Source organism: Dermacentor andersoni, chromosome 1, assembly GCF_023375885.2.
Source record: "Dermacentor andersoni chromosome 1, qqDerAnde1_hic_scaffold, whole genome shotgun sequence".
In the NCBI taxonomy this organism is placed as follows: Eukaryota; Metazoa; Arthropoda; class Arachnida; order Ixodida; family Ixodidae; genus Dermacentor; species Dermacentor andersoni.
The window spans coordinates 397351247-397373345 of record NC_092814.1 but is presented as its reverse complement, the minus strand read 5'-3'; the positions used below and the strand labels follow the sequence as shown (position 1 = coordinate 397373345).

General features: G+C 45.3%; 1 protein-coding gene and 1 pseudogene across 1 annotated transcript in view; both read left to right on the top strand.

Moving 5' to 3' along the window:
* The window catches only part of LOC126518731 (protein obstructor-E-like), a 61021-nt gene that overhangs the window by 6108 nt on the left and 32814 nt on the right, over positions 1–22099 (top strand). The gene's annotated exons all lie outside the window — the stretch shown is intronic.
* Positions 20932–22029, top strand: LOC140215422 (uncharacterized; annotated as a pseudogene).

Below are 22099 nucleotides of genomic sequence, written 5' to 3'. Positions count from 1 at the left end.
CAAAAGCGTCGTCACATCCGATAACTTGATAAGTGCTGAAAACTCGCACTTACCTCTAGTACGATGAAGTTAATAGAGCGGGAAACCTTTAAGGTTCAATTTATTGTGGCTAGGCGTGAGGAGGCCAGCGTCATTACATGCCGCTTTTGGGTTAAAAAGCATCACTGCCGAGTTTTTCAAGGAGAGACAGATTTTGAATACCTTCAGCCTGACCTTGTCTATTCTAAGCAATAAGTTAGCGGTGTTAGTAGTTATCTCCCTTAACTATATCGGTTGCTGTATTCGAGGTACTCTGTTGGAATGCTAAACTAATTAGGCCTTCAGGCTTTTCATGCCTACAATGGAACAATAATTAAACCAAAAGGTGTTATAGGAGTGAATTGACAAGGTACAACATATTCGAATACAACCTTAGAATGCGAAATTCATTATATATACATCATTGTTCATGCTAAAGGTACTTTGGCTTGGGCTTTCCGCTCTGAATTTGTGATTACCGGGGCTTATAGGACACTTCCTTAGTGGCGCCATACTTTTTATTCCCCTCCTTCCGATTTATAGTTGTCGCCTTAATGCAATACCGTTGTTACCGGGGGTCCGCGGATGTGGTATATTTATTCACCGGGGAATCTTGAGGGAACATCGGGCTGCGCCAAACATCTAGGGTGTTTTAAATACACACCTTTATATTACATTATGTACAAGAATGACGCAGAAATAATCAATATAGAGGTTCAAGTTCCAGCAGCTGATGTCTCTCACCAAACGTTCGTATCCTCTTTCAAACCATCCGTCATCGTTGTCCAATCGCCTTCGCCCAATCCGGCGTCTGCAGACGTATGATATCAGGTCCCGCCAATTTGAGGCTGGTAGCCATTTGCCTCCGAGGAGAGCTTTGTCCAAAACACATGCACATCACTGTGAACGAACAGCGAAAGGGGGAAGCATACTGACCCCGTCTCCGGCGCGGAAACGGCAATTTGGCTGGATAACAGCTGATGTGAAGGAATGTCCACCTGTACCCTGCCTAGCTGAACCTCTTAGCAGAACTCGAATGTTGGCCATAAATTATCCTAGTTGCGGAGGGCTCGGCCCGGTCACCATTATGGCGTCTCGGCAAAGTCATCGGCCCGGTCACCATTATGGCGTCCTCCTTGGGCGACTGCTTCCGTGGGGTAAATTGCCAATCAATCACAATACTAGTATGCCCATGCCAGAATACGCATCAGCAATGTGCGACTCCTGTCAGGAATATTATTTTTTATCCCGTTCAGATTATTGCCGTTCGCTTCATCTTTTGTACCTAGAATGAAACCACAAGCCTAACAATAATCTACGTAAACTGATTTCGTTTTACGATATTTAGCATCTCACCGGAAAATATCCCGTCTAGCTTTCTTCCATAAGTTGTACTATCACCCTGCAGTACGTGAGGGATTAATCTGCGAACTTAGCATATGGCCCATCGCGCTGACCATCCTCATAAGGCAGTAATCGAATCAACTTCTCATACCAATCCTTCTCTTTGCACATCACTAGAATTGAACCACCTTTCGGGAGTAATAGTTGCTATTAGTGGAAACCACACTTTCTACGAAGTAATAGTTGTATTGTATAGAAAACTTCTATTTTAGGACGGTAGCATTTGTAGTTAGTTTGTAGTTGGTTTTGTTGTATTGTGCTCGCCGTAGTTACTTAGTAGCTATAGTGTTGGACTGTTAAGCACTAGGCCACGGGATCGAATCCCGCCCATAGAGGCCGTATTTCGATGGGGGCGAAATGCTATAACTTCCGTGTACATAGATTTAGGTGCGCGTTAAAGAACCCTAGGTGGTCCAAATTTCCGAAGTCCCCCACTACGGCGTGCCTCACAATGAGATCGTGGTTTTGGTACGTAAAGCCCCATAATAAATGTTTTTGTTATATTGTATATATAATAATGATGAATATTATCATCAAAACACTATAGCTGACGTTGTGTAAGTAGCAGCTAATTTTACTCTGTCACTCATGGCACTATTATATTTTTATTGTCATTTAGTAATCACTCCCGTCTTTAATGCTTTTGGCCCTGAGGGAACGATGAGGAAAGTTATAAATAAGCAAGTGAGTGGCCTGACTGCATGGACAACACTTCGTGGTCATCGGCGGTTGCACAAGTTTTTCCTTGAATGATCGCTGCCAGAAATCTTAAACGGTGGTTCTATGAATTAAAAAAAAAAAAGATGTTTATTATGTCACGCCTCAAAAAGTGTTTATTGACTTTATGGGGTCCACGAAGCCAGTGCAGGCAATATGATCAACGGAAAATGCACTGTTGAAGAATACAATTGGAATTTTTTTATTAGGGCTTATTAAAAATTCTTTTACGTTAAGAGGAAGCTTTAGCTCGGGTACAACTCCGACGCGGCCTATTCAAATACATGTAAAACGCAAAACGCTTTTATAAGATAACCATTCGACTGATTTTAATGAAATTCGTTGTATTTGAGACAGAAAGTAAAGTACTAGTGACTGTTTGAAGCGGAATTTCGATGTATGGCATGAATTTTGTTGACTTTTGATCAATTCGAAAGCTCGCAAAAAAAAAAAAAAATAGAACCACGATGTTTACAAGCTACTAGCTGTCCGTCAAGAACAGATATCGCGGTTGTTTAAACGGAATCCATTAGATCATTCAAAGCGGACAAATTCGATGTGTCAGTTTATATGTTACGTGATTTGTTACACTGTGTACACGGCAAAGCTGTATTTACACATTACTAAATTTTTGAGAATCATGTTTAACATATCAGTTTTGTCCGCTTTGGATGTACTGTGAGATTCAATTGACAGAACTGTGATACCGTTTTTGATTGTTGAGTTACGGAGCTGTAAATTTGGTAGTTGCGTTTTCTGAAAAATGCCAACATTTAGTGAGAAATTTACAACCTAAATCAAAAATTCGAATCCAACGGTCAATACATTTTAAGTTTTCTCTTGAATGCAACAAACCTCGTGAAGCTTGCGGCAGTGGTTGCCGAGAAAAACGAATTTTCCTTTTGCATGTAGTTAGATAGGAGCACGCGAGCTAAAGCTTCCTCTTAAGACTTGTTCTGCTCGGGCTGTTGTTACCATCTCTCGAGGCACCGGCTCGTCGCTCACCCTATGGCTGATCACGTGCTGGGTTACAGCATACAAAGTGCTTCGTTATGTATGGATAAGCCCCGCCGCCTACCCATCGATCGTCTTGAGTGATGAAGGTGCAACTTCTCAGCACGTTCTCACGCAAAACGCATCCTTGCTTACCCGATACCCCATTTACGAACTGCTTGTTTTGCTCTTTTAAACGACTGCGTTCTCATCATTTCTTCTCGCACCCTGTCGCCCGAAAGTAGCTACGCAATATTATCCACTGGCGTCTCACAAGCTCACCATCCAATTATCAACCGCTTAGCGCTAACGACCAACACCTGATAATTATTTAAGGTGCAAACGGACCGAATTTTAAAAAGCGGCCAAATGAAGTACTGCAGACCAAGGAAATGGCGGCACGACAACTGTCCAGCAGTACGGTGAATGTGTGTCTCCACGATGCTGCCCTGGTATGCAGTGTCCCTCAGCGACACCTGCGCTCGAGCTGTCACGCTATGGAAAGAAATGCCAAGCATCGTACGCACCAACCGCTTTCTCCACCATATGAGACGTGGCTCAGAACGCTTTGATGGGAGATGACGTGTCGGCGGTGCGGCATTCGAAATTATTCGATAACACTCTGAGCGTCTGGCCCTGCACTGCTCAGTCGAATCGAAGGGGGATACCGTTTTTCCTTTCGATGTTCAAGTCTTTCGAATATTCGCACACGTCTACACTGAAGCTGCTCGGCAATGAAGCACTGGGCCCATGGCGAGTAGAAGGGGACCATGCAGGCCAGATATTTGTTGTGGCGCGGCCAGCGTCAAGCTACGTGGCGAAACTAGACCTGTGACAGGGGCGGCCTGTCCACTTTTTTTTATGTTACGGGACGATTCCCGTCTGCGCTTTTGCTTCTTCGCGGAGTCTTTCTCCAGCGAGGTTGCTTGTGCGGCGGACCGTGTATGGCCCCTCTCTGACGTGCGAAGTCGAGCGCGTGAGTGCTCGGTTTGGGTGAAGTGTGTATGTGCGCGCGCTTTGCTAGGACGGCTGACATTTAGGCTACGTTCACACTTGGTCTCGGAGCAGGCGGAAGTGGAAAAAACTTGAGAAAATCCGCCCGCCAAGGCGGCGAGTCCGATCGGTCTCGCACAAATTTTTTTCCCCACGGTGAAGCGGAAAGCCGTTCCGCTTCAGCGGAAGCTGCAGTAGCATGTAAATATCCGGTCGTAATATTTACCATTTTGCCGTGTTCATTGCCCATTTCTAGGAAATGAACTAGCTAAAAGTATCAGAACTATGTGTTATTTCTCATTTAGGGTGGACAAAAGTTATACCGGTGTCACACGTACACTTCTGATCGCGATGGGGACCGATCCGGATCGAAACTCTCGACTGCGACTCACTCTCTCACGCATATTTGGCAAAGGAGCCATTCACGACCGAGAAATTTGAACCGGATCGGGCTTGATCGCGATCACAAGTGCGTCGTGTGATAACGGTGCTAACCACGACATGCGCAGTTGCGCGAAATGATTGCTTTTGATTACTGATGGGTAAATTAATGATTATACCGCTTGAAATGGTGATATAAATAGCGCCACCGCGCGGAGAAATCTACGTAGACTAGACGAACGTGGGCAAAAGCGGCAGTGGTCTCCGCTGCACTGTCGAAACAGATGTGAACATCTTGGACATGTCCGGAAACGATTTGCCGCACGCCTTCGCCTTTCCGCCCGCTTTCTGCTCGCCAAGTGTCAACGCAGCCTTAAGCAGGGGCCCTATAACGTAAAACTATTCCAATATGTTTCTATTCCAATCTCCTGACGTCAAATTTGCGTAACCACCGACGCAAGCACCGGGCGGTCACCCACAGGGTTATCTGTACAGACCAATCAAACACTCTTCTCGTTCATAGGAGGGCACTTTTGTTTGCTTGAAAAACGAATAACATTGCCTACACTGAGCCGCTTGTCGCATCTAATTGGCTGACAAGAGGCGAGGGGAACGCTAAAGTGGAGAGGGATCCGCTGGGGCAGAGCCAGTGCACTGAAAATAGATAACCGGATGAAGAGGGTGGTGCCGGCGTCTGCGATTGGTCGGCTTTCCCTTACTTAGCTTGTGGTAGCTGGTCGAAAATCGCGGCGGCATGCAACGGAAGCTTAAGAATGACGCTAAAACTGACCCTTAGCAAAGAAGAGTTGGCAGAATGAGGTGGTAAACGTGCCGAAAGTGCTCGAAAACGTTACACGGCCACGCAAGAAATTTTATTATACGCAAATACACCCATGCTCTCCGGCAGGTGCGAGTAGCCAGCGTCTCAGCTTTCGGAACGGGGCAGCCTGCGGCTATTCCGAAGAAAATTCAGTTTTGTTCGGCATATTAATGCATCTTTATCGCGTACACGTCACTTTGACGTGGTGAGTTTGTGCGGTTTTGTGACGTTGCGTGACAGGCAGGTGAAATGGGTGCAGCCCGAAAATATTTTACCAATAGCAGAGGGCTAATGGCGAGAAGGGGTCGAATCAGAAATAACTGTTTTTCTTTTTTCTGTCATATCATGCATAATCAGTGTGTACACATCATATCAAATGGGGAGCTATCGCGGTTTTCGTGACGTCGCGTGACAGACAGGTGAAGTGGGGGTGGTTGAAAAAGTTTTTCACCAATCGTGAAGGGCTGATAGGAGAATTGGAATAGAAAAGTTTGGAATAGTTTTACGTTATAGCGCCCCTGTTGTGGCGCCATTTTTTCACACAGGTAGATACGGACTGGCCGGAATCGCAATGTAATGTTACAGTGTCACTGCCACCATGTTTCCTCAACTATCACACAGCTACTAGTTGGAAGTGATACTGCTTTTGCCTCTCTGGTAATTGCCTCGCTTGGTCCAATTTTGATTAGCCAAGTATCCCAATAGCGCAACTTTTAGGGTTGGTTGATATGGATGCTTTTAGTGGTGTCATGGATTATTGACGTCATTGCAGTAATCTAATTATTCATTTGTATAGGCATAATACAAATCTCTTGTTCTTAGAAATTATAACATTCATAGACAACACTGTACAATAAGCAACCATACATTCTTCTACGAAGACATACGAAGCAAAGTTCATCTTTATGACGCCTGACTATGTCTCGCAACCAATCACACAACGCTGCGGACGGTTTAAAGTCCAATATGAAACACTGGGTGTAATACATTCCGCTATAAGTTAGTTTAACGAAGGTGCCGCGAGACCATAGCTGTATTTCGAAACTTTTATTCCGTTGTGGGTACCAACCATGGCGTGCAACACCGCTGTAGTAGTAAACCTCAAGCTGGCCTTTCAATCGCCTGGCTTTAGAGCACATCTGTCGCTGAACTGCTGTAGTCTGTGGGTTGTCAGAGTGTGGAGAGATATATTCCTAAAGCTGCCTTGATATACCCTTGGAAAGTATTTACGGACGATCAGAATTCCGCGAAGGCTCCTTTGAAAGGTGCAGCCGAATCCCTGTGTTTTGTGGCCACGATAACCGCGCGGAGGCGCACACTACGACGTCACAGCCTCTGATTCAACGCCCTGCGCAAACTGTGTGGTCGACACCTGCCCTCGCTGGCTTAGGCTGAAAATGTTTACCGGGAACCCTCAGGAAAGGGCCGATCCGGCCTTCCGAGATGGAGTACCTCTTGATGAAAGAGAATTGGCTAAGTGGTACGAGAAATTGACACGTGTGAAAATTTATTAGCTGCTGTTGAAGCATCTCTTGGTTGCTACGTTGGTGAGGACCGAGTGATGTAGAAAATGCTTCTGCTATGTGATTTCTCTCTCTCTCTCTCTCTTTACTATATATATATATATATATATATATATATATATATATATATATATATATATATATATATATATATATATATATATATATATATATATGTATATATATATATAATCATATCATAAAAAGCCAACAAACACCGACACCAAGGACAATATAGGGGAAGTTACTTGTGCTTAATAAATGAAACAAAGAAACGATAAATTACTGGAAATTCCAGTGGATGAGATGCGACGGTTGTGGTTTGGGCTCCCACGTGCGGCAAGTTGTTTTTCATCCACTTGAATTTCCATTAATTTATCGTGTCTATGTTTCATTTATTAAGCACAAGTAACTTCCCCTATGTCGTCCTTGCTGTCGGTGCTTGTTGGCTTCTTATGATATGACTAATAAAAATTGGGCCCCTAAGTTAACCCCCTTTCTTCTCGTTCATATATATATATATATATATATATATATATATATATATATATATATATATATATATATATGTGTGTGTGTGTGTGTGTGTGTGTGTGTGTGTGTGTGTGTGAACGCGCGCGCGTGCCTGTGTCCACAGTGATGTAAGGCGCGTACGAAGCGATTTATTGTCTTTTCGGTTAGGGTCCGGCCTTCATCACAATACAACGTATAACATAAGTGCAGTTAATATACATGTGTATATCAACCAGATGAAAATATGCTTGCATGAAAACGACGTAAATGGGCTACAAAGTGGTGGTGGACATCAGAATTTATGCGATCGCTTATTGTGACATTTCTAATTTCTCTACGGTTTAATGTTGGCTCTAGGAAGCATGTTGTAATAGCCGAAACATGGTGAACCTTTACTCCAAGCATAACATTTTGCTTAAAAGTTTGTGCTTAGCAGCGGTTTCTCGATCAAAATGAGCCGTCAAGTGTATTGATGTGCCACTTAAGTTTTCCCTAGTGCACGTTTCGCTCTCCACGTACATTACCACTAGAACGCAAATGCTGTAAATCTCGAATAGTAATTTCACGAAACTAATGCGAGGCGCAGGGATTCTTCCATAACGTAATCTTTTGGTACTAGTGTCTTCAACATACCCCATAAAATATTTACTTTAAACGTTAATTAGTGAAAATTTGTCAATTAGCTTATGCATTGTGGATTATTGGAGGAAGTGTGATTGATGCGTGCCGTTCGTCATTAAAAATGAGATTCTGTCTCACAATTTCTATTTTTAATAACTTGACATTATTGTTGGTGGAACACGTGATATGTCTACTAAACATAGAATGAAGAGAAAGCTGTAAAACAGCACGTTTAGATAAATAGCCAGTTTGGCCTCAACGGGCCGGAAAGTTGAGAGTGACGGAGTCCACAAGTCAATCTGTGCTTCAATTGCCAAGGAAGTAATCAGAACAAGAAAGTCGCATATCACCGCAGCTTCAGCATTCCCTAACTTTCGCTGGCGCCACGGCCGTTCTCTCGGCACAGAGTTGGGCTGCTCACGATGTTAGCCTGAATTCTCTGCGCTGTTTGACAAGGAGAAGGAAACGCACTCCATCCCTTCGAGCGCAGTCTTGTATGCTGAAGCGTGCCCGCTGGCGGCTGCCTACCGTATTCCGAAGCCACCTCGGCGAGGCGCTGCTGCGGGGTGGCGCAGCTGGTTAAGATCCTGGAAAACCAGAAGGGTGTTTATTTTCAATATTCTTCAGTTTAGTTTCGCTATTATCTCTCCTAAGAGCTAGCCTTGGAGGGAGACAAATCAACTCCGTGTACGGTCTACAGGGGAGGAGTGTCTTTGCTCAGAGTGCTAGCCGCGAGTGTCATTGTTAAAGGATTGGAAAGTGAAACACATGGGTGCTCCTCGATAAGATAAATTGGTACGAGGCTGTGTATTTGCTTATATTGCCGACTATTCTTCTCGGCCCGAATTAAAAAAATGTTCTTACGCTGAAAGCGTTCGTGCCAGCCAATATTGATGTACAACATATTATTAGCGAAGGCGATCAGCCATTGAAAAACAGCGCTTACGAAGGAAAAGCTTTGTGAATTCGGCCCCTGGTTTTTCAATCGTCGAGCACCTTCAGTTGCGTGTGCGCACTTTGTCGACGTCACGAATGTTAGCTGTCATCGAACGAAAACGGAACCGTGTATGCAACGGTACCTTTGTTTCAGCAATTAGTTGTAGAGTGTTCGTCGTATTTATTAGGAATGTTTTTTTTTTTTTTTTTAGAAAGTTAAAGCACGCATACGGTAATCTTCAGGTTCTTGTCGACAATATGTTTGGATCGGTAACACATGTCCATCCGATGATACTGGCGCAGCAAGAATAGTAGTACCGCCACCGCGCTCGACAAAGTGACTCCTCGGTAAGCACACGTTGCCCTGTGGTTGCCATGAATGGCAACTAACTTGCAGCATTGCGAAGCCAGAAGCTGGGCATGGGCGTTGAAGGGAATGGCGCGAGAGCGCTGGGTGCAAACTCGCACGTCGGCGTCACTGTGTTTAGTCCCGCGAAGCGCTGTATGTATTTTATTTAGACGCTAACAACACTGATGGACTGAAATACGAACGGCTGGAGAAATAGTCACACCGCCAAGCCTCGCCGGCCTCGTGTCAACGCGGTGAGGAGACGCACGAAACCCGTTCTTTGGCGCCGTTCTCAACGAGAAGGTGGAGAGTTGCTTTCTCCGACTGGCGGCATTTCGTCGAGGTCAGCGCCGCGTCCTGTCCGAGCACCGTTCCACTTGCAGCGTCGGCAAGCGTGGACCGAGACGCGGGCTGAAACAGCTTCGCGACGGCGGCCGTTCAGAGCTGGGTCAGTAGTTCGCGCACTCACTAGGCGATACGATTCCACGGACAGGCTTGGCCGAGGCAGCATTCAGAGCAAAAGGGGCAACTACTTCGCGCCCTGGGGAAGCGACAAGCGCACAAGTCGGCTGAGGGTCCTCGTTCCACGTGTTATCTGCAAGGCAATGATTGATACAGTGGTCACAGACGAGTGCTTTCGCAAGGCATCGCATTATTGCCGGTTCATAAAAAGGCACCAGTTTTCGCTCCTTTCATAGGTGGAAGGGCAGTCGCTACGTGAAGCAAGATGTGGCCAGATGCTAAAGTTTCTACAAAAGCAGAAACGCGCCAGAGGGAGTGCCATGGCTGCGGGTGTGGCATTGCTTTCGCCAGCGTGGGAACGAAGTACGGATATGCGTATACCTCGTCCTTCTGTCTTCAAACGGCTTTACAACTTTGCAACGGAGTCATGTGTAGCGAAATACTGCGTTATAAAAGCAAGAATTAGCAATTATTACTAATGTGTGCAGAGATTTATTGTCTTGCTATCACACTATAAGCGCTGGGAAATTTAGACAGATGAATCGCAATAAACAACGTCACAAGAACGACTCAAGCACGAATAAGAGACGAATCCATATAGGAACCATGTGTTCTCGTGTATAGGAATGATGGCAGCGCCTTATTTAGCGATGTTAAGGAAACTGTACGGTTGTAAACTGACGTAAGTAAAGCCTTAGTGGAAGCACAGGTTAATGTACTAAGAAGTTTAACGCGTTATGGAACTTGTGTTTTCTGTACTTGTGCGGTCGCTGACGCAGGTAGCGGTCGAGTTATTAGCGCGAGCCAAGAGAAACCCCGAATGCAATGAGTGCTAGCAAGCGCCTGTTGCTAATGCAAGGAAGGATACATATTTAATGGAAGCACAGCGCATCAGAGAACCGAAGGGGCGAAGGGGCTTGCCAGTGCGAATGGTTATAAGGGAAATGTGTGAGTCAAATATAGCTATTAGTTGTTCAAATGCATGCACAACAGTTCGTTAGCAGGACGGCTATAGTCGATAGAGAGGCTGTTAGAGAGACCATCGTTGTGAAAAGAAAGTTTAAGTTTAACAATGCGTACGACGACCATTATGCCGAAGAAACCAGCCGTACCTGAAGTGTACGGATGATCAAACGGCTGGGGTCGACCCACTCTTTGGGACTTCACTGCCGGACTTTGGCTGATTCCCGCGGGCGCGCTTTCGAAGCCTTCGCTCGAAGGCGTAAGCACATACAAGCGCTTTGCTTCACTTAAGCACCATGCACGTTTGGGCATAGTTAGCTGCGAGCCTGACCAAAAGCTTACGAACAGTGCCACACTGTAGCTCTTCGGTGAACCCATCGTTAGAAGCTGTTGGTGCGACAGTTGCTGCAGTTAAAGACACTATTGAACAGATGGAAATTCACTGTTGAGAAAACCAGTACATAATAATTATAAAGTAAATTATACACGTGTGCGCATATAAATTTTTGAGACCAAGTTGAATATGAATCGACCATCCCCGGAAGCGAATCGGCTATCAAAGACTTTCCCAATAGTTTTCCAATATCGAACACCTGTTTTTCCCCTTAATAATATAGAGTGCTGACATTCTCGTGTTTCTAAATTTAGCAACATTATATCACCACACTGCACGTTTTCAAGCCCTGCTTATTAAAAGCCCAAATGGAACATTACGAACAAAACTTTATATTGTTGACATGCTCAGGCTTCTTCGACGAGTGCGAATGACCACGGTCTATAAAATGTGACTCTCTGAGTTATGTATAACGTGCTCCACAACTTGACTTATCGAACTTTATGCCTATGCTACGGTTTTGGCGGTGAAATTTATTGCCATTTTTGTCGATTTTTTAGTTTTATTGAGCCAGTTTACGATTCTAAAATATTAGACAACTACTCATAGTGAATTGCTCGATGAAGGGCATGAAAAACTTCAAAGTAATAAAAAGGTTAGAGATGATGATTCTGGGGCCAAATACGCAAAGCTTTTCGTTCGTAAGCGCTGTTTTTTATTCGCTGATCGCTTTCGCTACTAATATGGCATGCATCATTATTGGTTGGCACGAACGCTTTTAGCGTAAGAACGTTTTGTGAATACGGGCCCTGTAAATTCCGTCAAAAGCATCCTAACTATTCGTCTGCGCCCGTACGCATTTTTTTCGAGGTCATGCCGAGGTGTGCGGATAAATTTTTAGCAAACACGCCACCTGGCGATTCTACATGTGGGCAGGATGTCACCCGTTTCAGATACTCGATGCCTCATCGTAGATGCAGAATTTATTGAATCTCAACCTTGAAACTTTTGAAGCGGTGTGCCGCATGTTCCGAGTGGAGCAAGACTGCGTTATAGACAGGTCAGTGTTATGAAGAGTGGCGTGGATGCCACTAATGGTTCTGTCATTTAGCATAGATATTTATTCCGCTATAGTTACGCCCGGTAGTTGTTCACTCGCTCTGGATTCTCCATTATCACTGAGAAATCATAAGTCCATCGCGTCTATACAAGTCGTGACAAACAGATAAGTGTGCTTTTTTATTATCTCGAAATAATCTGGTAACGCACCCAGCAAGACAAGCATTCCTTTTTGGTCAATTGGAGCTGGTTTTTTTTTTTTTTCGTGTAAAGCAGTTATTAGCTAATAAATTGGTGATGTTTTGTTTGAATTCTCACGCATTGCGTCAGGGTGGCCGCTCCGTAGCAAGTATATGTAAGCAGCTTTACTTGGCGTTGAAATGTTTTCAAGAGGAGCATTGTGGTCATGGCCGCCTTGCAGAAGCGAAGAGACCGCACTTCCGTTGTTCTCCGAGACACGGTTTTCCGTCGGGCAGCTGAAATGGCGTTGGCCAAGACACGGTAGCTGCAACGTCTGTCCACCGCGCTGCGCCCCATACGTATTGCGCTGCACACGCTGTCTACGGGATTGAGTTATTAAACGAAATGCACGGGAATGAAGAAAAAGAAGGGCGCCTTGAGGAAATGTGAACAGGGCGACCGCATGGAGCCCTCGTCAGCCGGGCGTGTTTCGGATGACTGGCTTGCTAATGGATGACGCTGCGCATTGGGTGCATCTGCCGCTGTGTACGAGGAGCGTGCTTCTTTCGAATGCCTCTTACAGGTGTTCAGGAATTCGCAGTTCTTGTGTTGACGCTAGGGGTCTTTTCACATTTTCCCCAAAGGCTAATGGTGGCTCTTCTGAACGTCGCGTGCGAGTTTATGAACTCATGGAGGTGTCAGGAGCTTGTAAATATGGTTCACAGTAATGGAGAAGCGGCAGGCCAACACCTACTTGAGTAGGTTTTTTTTCGTCTTCATTTAATGGCACAAGGAGAGATTGAGAGCTGCGGCTTTGATGCTCTCCAATTTGGGCCCACTTCATGAGGTGGAATGACTGGGAGAAATATGCTTGTGTAGACGTGGGTTCCATGACTTCGTTCTCCGCTATCGCACACACCGACAGCCAATGTAGATCTTATTCGTTCATTGGCATTCAAGACGCATCTATACATCCGCGTAAGATGGACACCCCCGCTTAACCACTTTCATGAATAGATCGTTTTATCTCCAGATAAGACAGTACACTGTTTGTCAGGTCCCATTCGCGTTAATTGTTAAAGCGGCGCCATGGCTTGTGGGATACGCTCCCAAGTGCAGACACGAGCATCGAGGGTCCCTTTTCCGAGCTACGCTTTGGTGAGCCTCGAAAAGATAAACTTATATGCGCACGAATGCTCGGACATTTGTGTGCAGCACCTTTCATACCACGCATTGTGGAGCGCGTTCGTCTCTGGCGGGATCCAAAGGGTCCAGGATATGTCGCCGAGCTCTCCACGGCGTGCGGAACGTGCCCGTCGCCCACCTCCAAGGTACGCGACACGCTGTTTGAACGCATCCGTGGCTGAGCGAACCCGCACGCTGCACGCAACTACACGCTGGTTTGCTCTCCCGGCCAGGCGAAAGCGTCGGCGGTGGCCCAGTTCGAGTGCCGCGCTTGTGACCCCTCCCCCGTGACCCAGAACAGGGGGCATCTATTTGTGGACTCCCCGACGCCTGAGCGTGCGTTATGCTCCTCGGCGCACGCGCAGCCACAGGTGACTGCAGAGAGGACGGGTGATTTATGGGCAGGGTCTAAGGAATTGCTTCGGCGCGAGCTTATCGAAACCAAGGAACAGGGGACGCTCGTTTAGTTATTAGCGTTAAGCGCGGGCACATTTCAAGGCGAGTTTTGTTTCTATGCGAGGACACCGCGGCGCTGTTTTCCCATCCACTTTCTTGGGTATTTATGTGTCCTAGTAGAACCCTGGGAGTGTTAGCCAGCGCCACCACACACAGACCTTGGCGGCGGACGTGGAACGTCTTTTTGCCGCAGGCGTCACGAGAACGTGATCTTTTTGGGTGAAGGCATCCGGCTACATTGATGCCTTCAGGTAGCATATTGGGTTTATTGACCAGTTGCCTTCACCCAAAAAGATCACGTTCTCGTGACGCCTGTGGCAAAAAGACGTTCCACGTCCGCCGCCAAGGTCTGTGTGTGGTGGCGCTGGCTAACACTCCCAGGGTTCTACTAGGACACATAAATACCCAAGAAAGTGGATGGGAAAACAGCGCCGCGTTAGCTCAATTGGTAGAGCATCGCACGCGAAAGGCGAAGGTTGTGGGTTCGGTTCCCACCTGCGGCAAGTTGTTTTTTCATCCACTTTAATTCCCGTTAATTCATCGTTTCTTTATTTCATTTACTAAGCACAAGTAATTTCCCCTATGTTGTCCTTGGTGTCAGTGTTTGTTGGCTTCTTATGATATAACTATATATATATATATATATATATATATATATATATATACATATATTCAGCTCGCGCTTGGTCCAAATTGTATTGCTCTTCATTCGCACATTAGCTAGAGGCACCAGATAACTAGCCCGTGTCTTACGTGCTCATTTACACGCGATCCTACCAACCACAGGTGGCCTTATTCCCTATATATCACGCAATCGATGCGCAAAGAAAAGATATTTACACAGGGCAATACAGGACGGACAGCAACACAAAGGGCGCTTGAACATAAAGCTATTCCAAACGTTTCTATGTGAATTCGGCAATCCGCCCTCCGCGATTGGTCCAAACCTTTTTTGGGCTTCCCCTACCTTCGCCTAGCTGTCACGCCACGTTACGAAAACCGTGGCACCCCCCTTCTGATATGACGTGTACACACTGATTATCCATTATGAGACCGAACAAGCGAAATATAATTATTTCTGATTCGACGCGTTTCCGCCACTAGCCCTCTGCTATTGATCAAAATATTTCGGGCTGCGTTCACTTCGCCTCTCTGTCACGCGATGTAAGAAAACCGCGAGAACTCACCTCGTCATAGTGACGTGTACGCGCTAAAGATGCATTAATGTGCCGAACTAAACAGACTTTTTTTTCTGAATAGCCGAAGACTGCCGCGTTCCGGAAGGAATAGAAGATGGCTGCCCGCCGATCGCTCAGGCACCGATTACTCGAACCTGCCGGAGAGCATCGGTTTATTTGCGTATAACAAAACTTCTTGCATGGCCGTATAACGTTATCAAGCCTATAGGGAGTATTCAAGTGACGTCACGTACGCCATACTGTAGTCATATTGACAGCTTCCACTGTCCTGCTCAGAGATAAGCGGATTGAGAAAACACGCAGGCTTTCAACGTGCTCGCTGTATTACAATATGGCGACCTTGATGACGTCAGTGCAATGCGCCGCATTCGTCACGTTTACGACATCGCTCTGTCAACTCTTCTTTGCCGAGGATCCGTTTTAGTGGCATTCTTAACCTTCCGTTGCACGCCACCGCGATGTTCGACCAGCCACCGCAAGATAAGTGGGCGGAAACCAACCAATCGCAGATGCCGGCACCACCTTCTTCATCCGATTATCTATTTTCGCTGCGCTGGCTCGGCCCCACCGAAATACTCTCCGCTTTAGCGTTCTCCTTGCTCTTGTTAACCAACTAGAGAAGAGAAACCGCTCAATATATGAAATGTTATTCGTTTTGAAATCAAACAAAAGTGGCCACCTATAAACGAGGAGAGTGTTTGATTGGGTTCAGACAACGCTGCGGGTTGCTGCCCGCTGCTTGCGTCGGCTGTTACGTAAATATGACGTCAGAAGATTGGAATAAAACACATTGGAATAGTTTTATGTTATAGGGCCCAAGGAACACGTTCGGTGGTGGTAACAAGAAAACAAAGCTGTTCCCAGTTCTGTTAATAAACAAGAATGATAGCAGAAAAAAAAAGCTGTCGCAACAGCACAGCATGGCGTAAAAATCGCCATGCAAAATTAGTCTTAAGCTGAAAGACGTGGACAATCTCTGAACAATGTAATCGCCGCTGATGTGCCGGCGTACCTTCATCTGAATGACCTTACAGTTCATATCGCTCACACGCCTTAATACTTTATATGATCCGAAGTACTTGCTCGGGATGTTCCTGCTTCACAAGCTTGAATAAAACTTCAACTGATAACGGTGATCCCGAAAAAAGTATTCGTACACACCAAGTGAATTGAAAAAGAAAAAAAAACGGGCGATGGTTATCAACTCAAAAGAGCAATGCAAGAAAAATGGAAGAAGAAAGAGTACACCAGGACAAAGGATTTCACCAACCATTACGATACTCTCTAATGCGAATATTGAGCACAGCTGTTTAAGTGTTTTGAATTCGCCCTCTATTGTGGCTAAGAATTTCATTCTGAGCGACAGGGTGCTGGCGGCGCTGAGCCTCTGCTTGGGCAGCTGCTGTAGCAGAAGCGGCAGACGAAGCTTCTGCGTCGCTCAACGTTGAGAAAGAAAGCGTGAAGGCCGAAACGCGTGGCTCGCGCGGAGCACATGCTCCAACGGCGGGCATGCGCACTGGCTCCGAAGCCCACTCCAGCGGTTTGTGCTGGCGGCATGCCTGGTTCCCGCAGGCACTCAGCTTTCATGCTCATCCTTTCGCCATACCCTCCTCTGCTTTCCGTCTCATGTTTCTGCAGCACTGTCCTCTCCGATTTTCTCCTCGTGCATCATTGCTCTTGCCTTTTTCAACCACCTCTGCGCGCCGAGTTCGCTCTCATCTTGCACCGTGCTCGTTCGCTCGGTTACAAGAGACGCCGACGCTCCCCGCAGGAACAGGCACCGAAGAGGTGCGCTCTGAAAACGGCAGCGATAGCGAAGCGGTGGCCCTACTCACGAAAGATCGGGTCAAACCTCGTCGTCTTCGCCAACGGAGAGGCCCATGTATAAAGTGTTTCCGTCGCCAATTCTGACTCACAGCCTTTCATTGGCGCTGTCATCGATGCGTGACCGATTCATGCCTTGTTTTTCATTTATGATACACCAAACTTACAATTTTTCCAATGAGAATACACTCAGTTAAGTAACAGCTGTATTTTTTTTTTCGCTCTTGCCAATAGCCACACAGTGTGCACAAACGTGTCCACGAACACGCTACTTCAATTTTCAAAAGCAGAAATAACACCCCAGTTCTGTTAAACTGTGCATACTTGCTTTCTAGCTTTGCAGCTGCATATAAAACTGTCAAAATTGTTTTCAGAAGACGCCCAAACCAATTTATAACCAAATAAAAAGAGCCCGTACCGGAGTAGCCGTAAAAGCTGCTGGCGTCGATGTTGAAACTGGCTATCCTGTATTCGTTTCTTACAAGAGAGGGAAGATGGCGCCAGGGAGCCCACGTCGAAAGTGCACAAGTGTGCCCGCCATGCTTATGACGAAAAAAAAAAGAACTTTTGCGGCTGCAAGAAAAGCTTCTATTTCGCATGCCGTGTACGCCTTGACTGAAGGCTTATATAACAAATAAGTATATATTTACCAAAATTATATTGACAAACTGAAGACGCGTGCATTACAAGAAATGTAGGGAAATCTAGTGCATGTCTTTATAAAATTGAGGGGAAAATTGGCCTCCTAGGTTGGCAGTGCTAGGTGTGCAGCGTGGCGGTGCTTTTGCCGCAGCATAGCGAGTTCAATAATCAGTCGCGATGATGATCCACTTGTTTCCGGGATGAGGCGAGGAAAACGGCTCAAAAAAGTTTTGTATATATAGGTGTGTGTGTGGGGGGGGGGGGGGTAATTTAAAGAAGCACATACGAAAAATATTGTCTACGTGCTACTATTTTTTCAGCTATTTCACTGCCTGATCCTGTGACTCACACTTCACTATACATATATATATTCCCGACTGTGCTGCAATACGATAGCGCATGAGCGCAGTCACGTGGTTTTATCTCATATTTCGCGCGGTTTGTATAAACGCCGAAGAAAATCACCGTTCTTCCTCAAAAGTGCGCTTTCGTCCCTCAAGGGACTAACTGCATGAATGTATGTGGCGGGTGCAAATTTCAGAGAGTAAGTGTTTAGTCCATGGTCTGAAAAAGAGCAACGGGAGGATGAACGACAACGGTTACTCCCCATGCACTCCACTGTTTTGGTCCGTTGCGTAGAGTGATGGGGCGAAAACGGTATTGTCTATAAATCGTGAATAATTCGAGGTTCGTGCACCGTCTATTGAACTACATGCAAAGCAGCACTTCGCCTTTTCGTGACAACATTGCGTGAAATTCAAAAGATGGAACGTGAAGAGCCATGCCCTCGGGCGCACACCATAAGTGAGCGATAAACATTAAACGCACGAGTCAGTGATAGACTGCTACATTTTCTTGGTCAATAGTACCTCAGTTCCTAGCGTTCCAAGAAGGTTACGCATCTAGCTGGAGCTATGTGTAGCTCAAACGAGACACTCTAAGCGACAGTGAAATTGGCCTTCTCTGTCGTCTTCGGTGCCCCGTTTGATCTCGCAGCTCAGTTTGAGCTCGCTGCTCATGCCTCAGTTTAGATCACCCTAATAATACTCAGGCAGATTTCTTTTCGCAGTCGCTTATCGTTGCAAGCACACTCAGCGTAAGAGTATCCCCGCATAGCACACAGAGAATGTCGAGTCGCTTTTATATTGCCGCATTTGCGTTCCGATACTTAACCTTGTCTCAATATCCTGTCCTGTCAACGAACTCTTTTATTTGATACAGTGTCTAGTCTATTGGAATGTGATCACTGCATTGTTTTAATGGGAGATTTCAATTGTGTATGTGATCCGAACGATCGAAGCGGCATTAACACTCAGCGGGACAGGAGTGGTGAAGTTTTGTCTAACATAATAGAAAATTCAGGGCTCGTTGATGTAGGAGTGTCGGGACAGGGAGCTCGCTCTTATACAAGAATTCAAGGTCATTCCTACGCCCGCCTTGATCGGATTTATGTTTCTTTATCACTCCTCTCTCGAGGACTATCCTGCATTACTATCCCCGTTTCATTCTCTGATCATTGTATGGTTATCGCAAACATTGGTGAAAAATATGCAACTAATTTCCGACCACAGTGGGCACTCTGGAAGCTTAACTCTGAGCTCCTAAATGATCAGGAATTTATTAATCGCGTGCGCATGGCTCTAACCAATTTCCTTTCTAGTGATTTGCCATTATTTGCTGCTTGGGAACTCTTTAAACAAGAGGTTCGTACAGTAGCTATAGAAATTGGATTGGTGAACTCATTCTATAGAAAGAATGAAGAAAAAACGCTTCTTAACAGCCTATGTAGCCTTTATGAGATTGAATGCGAAATGCCAGGCACTTACATTGTCGACATAGAAAACATTAAATGTGAGTTACAAAAGTATGACGCACTACGTTACAGAGGTGGGCGAATTCGATCTCGAAACAGGCGTGCTCTGCAATCTGAGCAACCAACACGTCAAGCTTTTCTTGACGAGCGACGTCACGGTATTTCCAAAGTAATTCCGGAAATATACTCCGAAGGTAGTCTTCTAACAAATACTAATGACATAATTTCTCAGTTCGAAACTTTCTACACTATGTTGTTTAGTGCACCTCCGGATGATCACGATGCAAAATTTTTAGAGAGTTTTGTACCTCTTGTCAAACCATTACAGGATGATGACTGTGCAGTCATCACTGGTAGCCTTACGATTCAAGAAATTGAGCTAGCTATTGATCAGCTGCCTTTGTCGAAAACACCCGGCCCCGATGGACTATCAAGTGAATTTTACAAAGCTTTGAAATCAATTATCAGCCCCATATTATTATATATTTTTATTACAAGTTTAGAGGTTGACGCCCTTCCGCAGTCTTTTTGCAAAACCCACACAGTTTTAATTCCCAAAAGTTCAGATAAAGAGAAACTGCGTTCTGTTGAAGGCTATCGGCCAATCACATTGCCAAACGTGGATTACAAAATTTTTGCAAAAGTTCTATCCAATAGATTGCAATTTGCGATGTAAATTCTAATTGGTTTCCATCAGACGTGTGGAATCAGGGGCCGATCAATTCAAACCAACATACATATCGCCCGTACCCTTCTTCAATACTGTTATGGTTCCACTGAGCAGCTTGCAATGCTCCAGGTAGACCTTGCTAAAGCTTTTGATCGTGTCAATCACTCCTATTTATTTTCCCTTCTGGAGCATGTCAATGTTGGCTCCATTGTGCGTAAAGGCGTTAGGCTTTGCTACACCTGTTGTACTACTCGTTTAGTTATTAATGGCCAACTCTCCGAACCCATTTCTATTTGCTCATCAGTAAAACAAGGATGCCCGATGTCCCCACTACTATTCGCCCTTTATCTGGAACCGCTATGCTTAAGCGTAATTCAGTCGTGTCACATCCATGGCTTCAATATACTGGGTAATGAAGTTAAAGTCTTAGCTTATGCAGACGATCTAGCGTTCTTCTGCACGGATAAGTCCAGTGTTGAAAAAGTAGTATCGAAAATAGAAGAATTTGGCAGCGTATCAGGAGCGCGAATGAACTCCTCAAAAAGTTTAGGCTTATGGTTTGGCTCATGGTGCTATACACCAGAACAGTTTGCAGGCGTTAAGTGGACTGATGTCCCGCCAAAGTATCTTGGCGTGCCGCTAGACGCATATAAATTAAGCGCACACTATTGGAAAGAACGGGTTTCAGTACTGCAAAGTTACGCACAGACATTCGTTCCACAACGACTTTTTATTTTTGGGAAATCCGAAGCCTGCAATAAGTTCTTGGCAACAAAAATTTTCTATGTATTGCAAGTTATCCATTGAGCTAGGCTATACATCCAACGCTTCCACCGTATCTTTGCAACCTTCGTATGGTCTTCAACTTTTGAGCCCATGAGGCGAGACAATATTTTTAGGCCTGGTAGTGAAGGTGGGCTGGGGCTTAGTACATCTTTATGTGCGGCAGATAGTGTCTCGTTTCTTCTTTTTTCGCGATACTTCCCATCCTCTAATTCGTTCATACATGCAAGTCACACTTGTTAATGCGTTACCTGATTTAGTTGTTTCTTCAAGTTATTCTTCACGCTTATGCTTGTGGGGGCTCATGCAAGAAGTTTACTTGGCGGTTCGTTTCCTGACCGTTCGGATTTCCACTGAATACTTGTATTCTGTGTCGCGCAAAACGTTGTACAAAGACTTACTATCCGTGCTATTTCCGCCTCCACTTTACCGATCAATTTACATTAAATTGCCAGGCCACGATGTGCTAAAGCGAGCTCGCAAAATGTATTTATCCCCTTGCTGCAAAACATTCTTTTATAAAGTTCATAGTGAAACCATACCGGTTAAAACATGGCTACAAAAAAAGGGTATCTTTGTCTCTTCTATTAACTGTCGCCTTTGTGATGTACCAGAGACAATTGAACATTGTTTTATTAACTGCACTGATGCCATCCTATTTTGGGATGTCCTCCAACGGACTTTAAAGAAAGACTTTGAAATTAACGCTCATACTGTGCGATACCTGCTGCCAGCCTCTGATAATAGTGCACCTTTCGATATGTTTTTTCTCATGGGAATGCACAGTTTGTGGAAAACACGAATGATGGACAGAAACGCCGAAACGGTCGTACCTACAAGGGCAAATTTCATCCAAATGACACTACACCTAAAGCAGGTTCATGATGGACTCGGTGTACAACCGGACTGGTACCCTATTTTGGTGAGGTGCTTATCCTTGCCACCCTTCTAAAGTGACAAGAACGTTTCTACTCACAGCATGAAAGCTGCCTTTTCTGTGTGTGACGTTTATTGTGCCCTACATTCTCTGACTATGCAGAACTGGTGAACGTCTGGTTGACTGCAACTATAATAAATACCATGAAAGAAAGAAAGAAAGAAAGCAAAAAAAACTGCCGTGGTCCTGCCGTGATGGAGTGGTTAGAGTACCTGACTTGTGAGCGCGGGGACGTGAGTTCGAATCCTACTTTCGGGCAGCTTTTTCTTTTTTCCTCTAAGTCATTTTTTTATCAGGGTGTAAATGCCTAATTTCAATAATTCC